Source organism: Tetranychus urticae, unplaced genomic scaffold, assembly GCF_039701765.1.
Source record: "Tetranychus urticae isolate SD_2017Ah unplaced genomic scaffold, NJAU_TeUrti_SD_1.0 Scaffold_4, whole genome shotgun sequence".
NCBI classification, from domain to species: domain Eukaryota; kingdom Metazoa; phylum Arthropoda; class Arachnida; order Trombidiformes; family Tetranychidae; genus Tetranychus; species Tetranychus urticae.
Genome location: NW_028315836.1, coordinates 637,501 through 642,500, shown reverse-complemented (window position 1 = coordinate 642,500; position 5,000 = coordinate 637,501). Strand labels below are relative to the sequence as shown.

The 5,000-nt window shown below is 42.1% G+C and overlaps 3 non-coding genes across 3 annotated transcripts in view; all 3 read right to left on the bottom strand.

Moving 5' to 3' along the window:
* Nucleotides 1-1,149, bottom strand: part of LOC149093003 (large subunit ribosomal RNA) — a 4,168-nt gene extending 3,019 nt beyond the window's left edge. Inside the window, exon 1 of the ribosomal RNA XR_016200444.1 lies at nucleotides 1-1,149. This exon is cut by the window's left edge and continues 3,019 nt beyond it. This is a non-coding gene — a ribosomal RNA (large subunit ribosomal RNA).
* Nucleotides 1,150-1,625: 476 nt separating this feature from the next.
* On the bottom strand, nucleotides 1,626-1,780 carry LOC149093002 (5.8S ribosomal RNA). Its single transcript, XR_016200481.1, has one exon. It is a non-coding gene; the product is annotated as a 5.8S ribosomal RNA (ribosomal RNA).
* A 487-nt stretch (nucleotides 1,781-2,267) lies between these two features.
* Nucleotides 2,268-4,437, bottom strand: LOC149093001 (small subunit ribosomal RNA). Its single transcript, XR_016200373.1, has one exon. It is a non-coding gene; the product is annotated as a small subunit ribosomal RNA (ribosomal RNA).
* Between the last annotated feature and the right edge of the window lie 563 nt (nucleotides 4,438-5,000).

The window sequence follows — 5,000 nt, the reverse complement described above, 5'->3', positions numbered from 1 at the left end:
TGATATTGCGGTATACTCTTACAAGCATACATCATATCAATTTCTTTCAATTCGCCTTTCAAGCCTAAACAAGACTGATCAGCTTGCATACATGTTAGACTCCTTGGTCCGTGTTTCAAGACGGGTCGGATAGAGTACCGATCTACTGACCACAGAATCACTAGGTTAACGTAAGCTTGCCACTTTTACCAACAAACCACCAAAAGCCAGCCAATCCATGAGTTGTTTCAACACCAGGTGAAGAAACAGACATCATCAACGAAAGACTAGTCGGATTCGTCAGAGCAGATGACAAGCATTGTTGACCCTGCATAAGCAGAGATTCATCTCCAATGTGACTGTGGTAACAGTTGCCAACACTAGCTCACAGGCTAAGTCTAACAACGCAAGGAATATTAGTAGCTGTGAAAACTAAATGCTGATTAGGTGTGTGTTTAGTACACCTTGCTGTTATCACTTGAACAAGAGTTTTGCACTCTCCTTCACATTGGTCGTGGTTTGAGCACGAGAGTTGAGAAAATGCACTCCTCATGCACATATTGCACTCCTCCTATCAATACCAAGATCCAAGGGCAGGCTAAAAGTTACCCCTTAACCTACTGATCTTGGAACGCTGTAAAGCATTCTTAGCACTGAATAGAAAAAGGCAACAATACACAAGAGGAGCTGAGTTCTCCTCTCAGCTACACTTCGTGGTTCTATCCGTTTCTCTACAAGCGGTTTCACGTCCTTTTGAACTCTCTCTTCAAAGTACTTTGCAACTTTCCCTCACGGTACTTGTTTGCTATCGATATTACCATCGTATTTAGTCTTAGGAGGAGTTTACCTCCTAATTTGGATTGCACTCTCAAGCAATCTGACTCTATCCGCGACTAAAGCCAGTAATCGATATTCCATTAACCAAGATCTGCCACCGGCCTAGAACCGTCTCTGGGAAGAGGGCCCTTGTCAGAGGGACTTGCAGATTTAGTTGAAATAATCGTGACTCTAGCCATTACGCAGCACCGCTTTCCACCTTTCAATGGAAAACCTTTGCGCCGGACTCATCCCTTTTCACTCGCCGTTACTCAGGGAATCTCATTTGATTTCTTTTCCTCCGCTGAATTATATGCTTAAATTCGGCGGGTAACCTCACCTGATCTGAGATCAAAAATATTGATTAAGTTGATTAATGTTTATTTGTGTTGTTTGCAAGCAAGCAACGTAAATCTACTTTAATGTTTGCACAAATTTTGCCTTTGCATTACTTCTTAGGTCTGCTTTAACAGAATGAAATAGCTACTATTTGTACGATTTATACAAGTGCAAGAAGATTCATCAGTTAACAGGTTAGTTGATCACCATAGTTATCTGCAATACGACTTTAGCGTCGTCAGATAGGCGACTAACCTTAGAATCTCATGCTAGTATCTATTCATATATACTGCTTGCAGAGATGAAATATGCATTGTACACAAAATTTATCATGTGAAACAAGTAGATTTGAGATTCTCCTTACTAAATTGCAACGAATTGCAATTAAGAAAAGGAATAAAACATCAAGATTCATGCATATAAATATACAATCCTCTCAAAACAATGCATATATGGTAGTATGCAAGTGTTTTGTTGATTATTTTACATCTCAACTCTCAGACAGATGTGACCTCGGAAAAGACCCGAAAGCCGCAATGTGCGTTGGAAGCTCAAGTGCTCGGCGTGTCCTGCAATTCGCACCGATTATCGTAGCTAGCTACGTTCTTCATCGATTGGTAATTCGAGTGATCCACCGCTTGAAGATGTATCTTTGCCACCGTGGGACTTTTAATAAGTATCCTAAATCTGCATTGAGAGGGTTTGAAAACAATTGTATGCAGTTTATAAAAACCATAGTTGTCTTTACTTAGTTAGGCGAAGAAGTGTAAAACTTCCTTCTTTAAACCTTGCCGTCAGCATAAGCTGAAGACTTGATCAGGTACCAAGTATGTAGCAAGACAGGCTTTTCATTATAAACTACAATTGTTTTGCAAAAGAAATTATGGCTATCGTTAGATAACCCTCACTCTTTGTTGCATTGGATAATGAAAGATGGATGTATGAATGAACGAATGTAATGCAAATTAGAATCATGTTGCAATGGCTAAATGTTTGCAATAAACATTCACAATTGCGACTCTAATGCAAATACAATTCAATTGCATTCACCATATTAGCATCTACAATATCACTATGCAGAGTGTTTGATTGTTTGAAGGTTGTATTTCTCTTATAATAAGAGGGTAATACGTTAATGATCCTTCCGCAGGTTCACCTACGGAAACCTTGTTACGACTTTTACTTCCTCTAAATGATCAAGTTTGAACATCTTTCCAGCACAATCCGACCACTAGTTTCCCAATGGTCTGGATTGACCAGTCCGAAGTCCTCACTAAATCATTCAATCGGTAGTAGCGACGGGCGGTGTGTACAAAGGGCAGGGACGTAATCAACGCAAGCTAATGACTCACGCTTACTGGGAATTCCTCGTTCATGGGCAATAATTACAATGCCCAATCCCCATCACGAAATGGGTTCAAGCGGTTACCCACTCCTTTCGGAGCAGGAAACAGTATGCACGATGACCACTTCAGTGTAGCACGCGTGCGGCCCCGGACATCTAAGGGCATCACAGACCTGTTATTGCTCTGTTTCGTGCGGCTGCGAGCGCCGCTTGTCCCTCTAAGAAGTCCTTACAGTGCTACAGCATCCTTACCCTAGCCAATTCTGTAGGCTAATAGCAGCAGAGCCCTCAACAGCCGAAACCATCAAGAGATACTACCACCCACAGGTTGACTAAGGGGGAGTACTGCAGTGTAAACTGCAAGTCTATTTAGTAGGCTAGAGTCTCGTTCGTTATCGGAATTAACCAGACAAATCACTCCACCAACTAAGAACGGCCATGCACCACCACCCACTGAATCAAGAAAGAGCTCTCAATCTGTCAATCCTCTCAGTGTCCGGGCCGGGTGAGTTTTCCCGTGTTGAGTCAAATTAAGCCGCAAGCTCCACTCCTGGTGGTGCCCTTCCGTCAATTCCTTTAAGTTTCAGCTTTGCAACCATACTTCCCCCGGAACCCAAAAACTTTGGTTTCCCGGAAGCTTCCATTCGAGTCATGAAATTAGTTACTCAGAATGATCGCTGGTTGGCATCGTTTATGGTTAGAACTAGGGCGGTATCTGATCGCCTTCGAACCTCTAACTTTCGTTCTTGATTAATGAAAACATTCTTGGCAAATGCTTTCGCTGTAGTTTGTCTTGCGACGGTCCAAGAATTTCACCTCTAGCGCCGCAATACAAATGCCCCCGTCTGTCCCTCTTAATCATTACCTTGGATTCTTAAGACCAACAAAATAGAACCAAGGTCCTATTCCATTATTCCATGCAAGATCATTCAAGTTAAGGTAGTGGTACGCATCATATAGATGGTTGACCATACCGTTTTTAGGCACCTCTTTCGAGGTTTTGGACGCCTGCTTTGAGCACTCTGATTTTTTCAAGGTAAAAGTCTCGATCGCTTGAATCAACACTCGGTAAAGAGCATTGATAGCAAATATCGAGCAATTTTCTGTCTAAACACTATGAATGTAACCACCAGGAAAGAGGAATGAAGGTTCAAGCAAGCATCCGTAGACACAAGCAAGAAACCTAACATCACCATCTAACCCTTTAATCAGTGGACCCCATAGGTTCGACTGAAATCCAACTACGAGCTTTTTAACCGCAGCAACTTTAATATACGCTATTGGAGCTGGAATTACCGCGGCTGCTGGCACCAGACTTGCCCTCCAATAGATCCTCGTTAAAGGATTTAAATTGTACTCATTCCAATTACGGGGCCTCAATAGAGTCCCGTATTGTTATTTTTCGTCACTACATCCCCGTACTGGGATTGTGTAATTTGCGCGCCTGCTGCCTTCCTTAGATGTGGTAGCCGTTTCTCAGGCTCCCTCTCCGGAATCGAACCCTAATTCCCCGTTACCCGTTACAACCATGGTAGGCGCATAACCTACCATCGACAGTTGATAAGGCAGTTGCTTGAGGGATACATCGTCGGCTCAGAGGCCATACGATTTGCTCAGTTATTCAGAGTCATCACAAGAAATGCAACCGAAGTTGCTAAGATCCCCACTGCTAGTCCTTAGACAGCGACCGAAATCACTGAACAGGGTTCTAGGTGAATAAGAATCATTGGTCTTGTACTAATAAATGCGATCCTTCCGTCAGCAAGCTGAGGTTGGAACACTTGTTCATGTATTAGCTCTAGAATTACCACAGTTATCCATGTAAAAAAGAATATCCGAGGAACCGTAACTGATTTAATGAGCCATTCGCGGTTTCACTTTATAAACAGTATGTACTTAGACATGCATGGCTTAATCTTTGAGACAAGCATATGACTACTGGCAGGATCAACCAGGTAACTTGATGTTTTAGCAAAGTAAAATGCTAAACAAGTTGTTTTTGCAGCTATAAATACGATATCCTCAGCTAACAACCAGCAAGTGGATGCTAACTTTAACGAGGTATCGAGATTTATGTCGTGCATTAAGATAATTCTGCAGAAAGCTCTTTAGAATCCATCTTCTTCCACTAAAATGTGCAACCACATCTAGCAGGAGTAACCATTGCTGGGTACGTTTGCAAGTCAACTAAACAGCATAGTATTATAACCGCTTGATACCAATTTCTTGGATCAATCTGCGGTCTGCTTTGCACAAGCAGAGCTCAATACTAATACTGCTCACTCTGTTGAGTGACTAGTTTGAACATATATGCAAGATATGAAGTCTGATAGCATTAAAGCCCAACTCTCATAGATATTGTCAGTCGTACCAAGGAAGACCTTAGGTCTTGCAGGTACTCTACCTTTGTATAATAGTGTGTGGTGATAAGATGATTGACGATCCAAACCCATTCAGGCCCGTCTCTTCAACCACCAAACATCAACAGAATAACAGGAATAGATGCGTGAACAGCTACAGT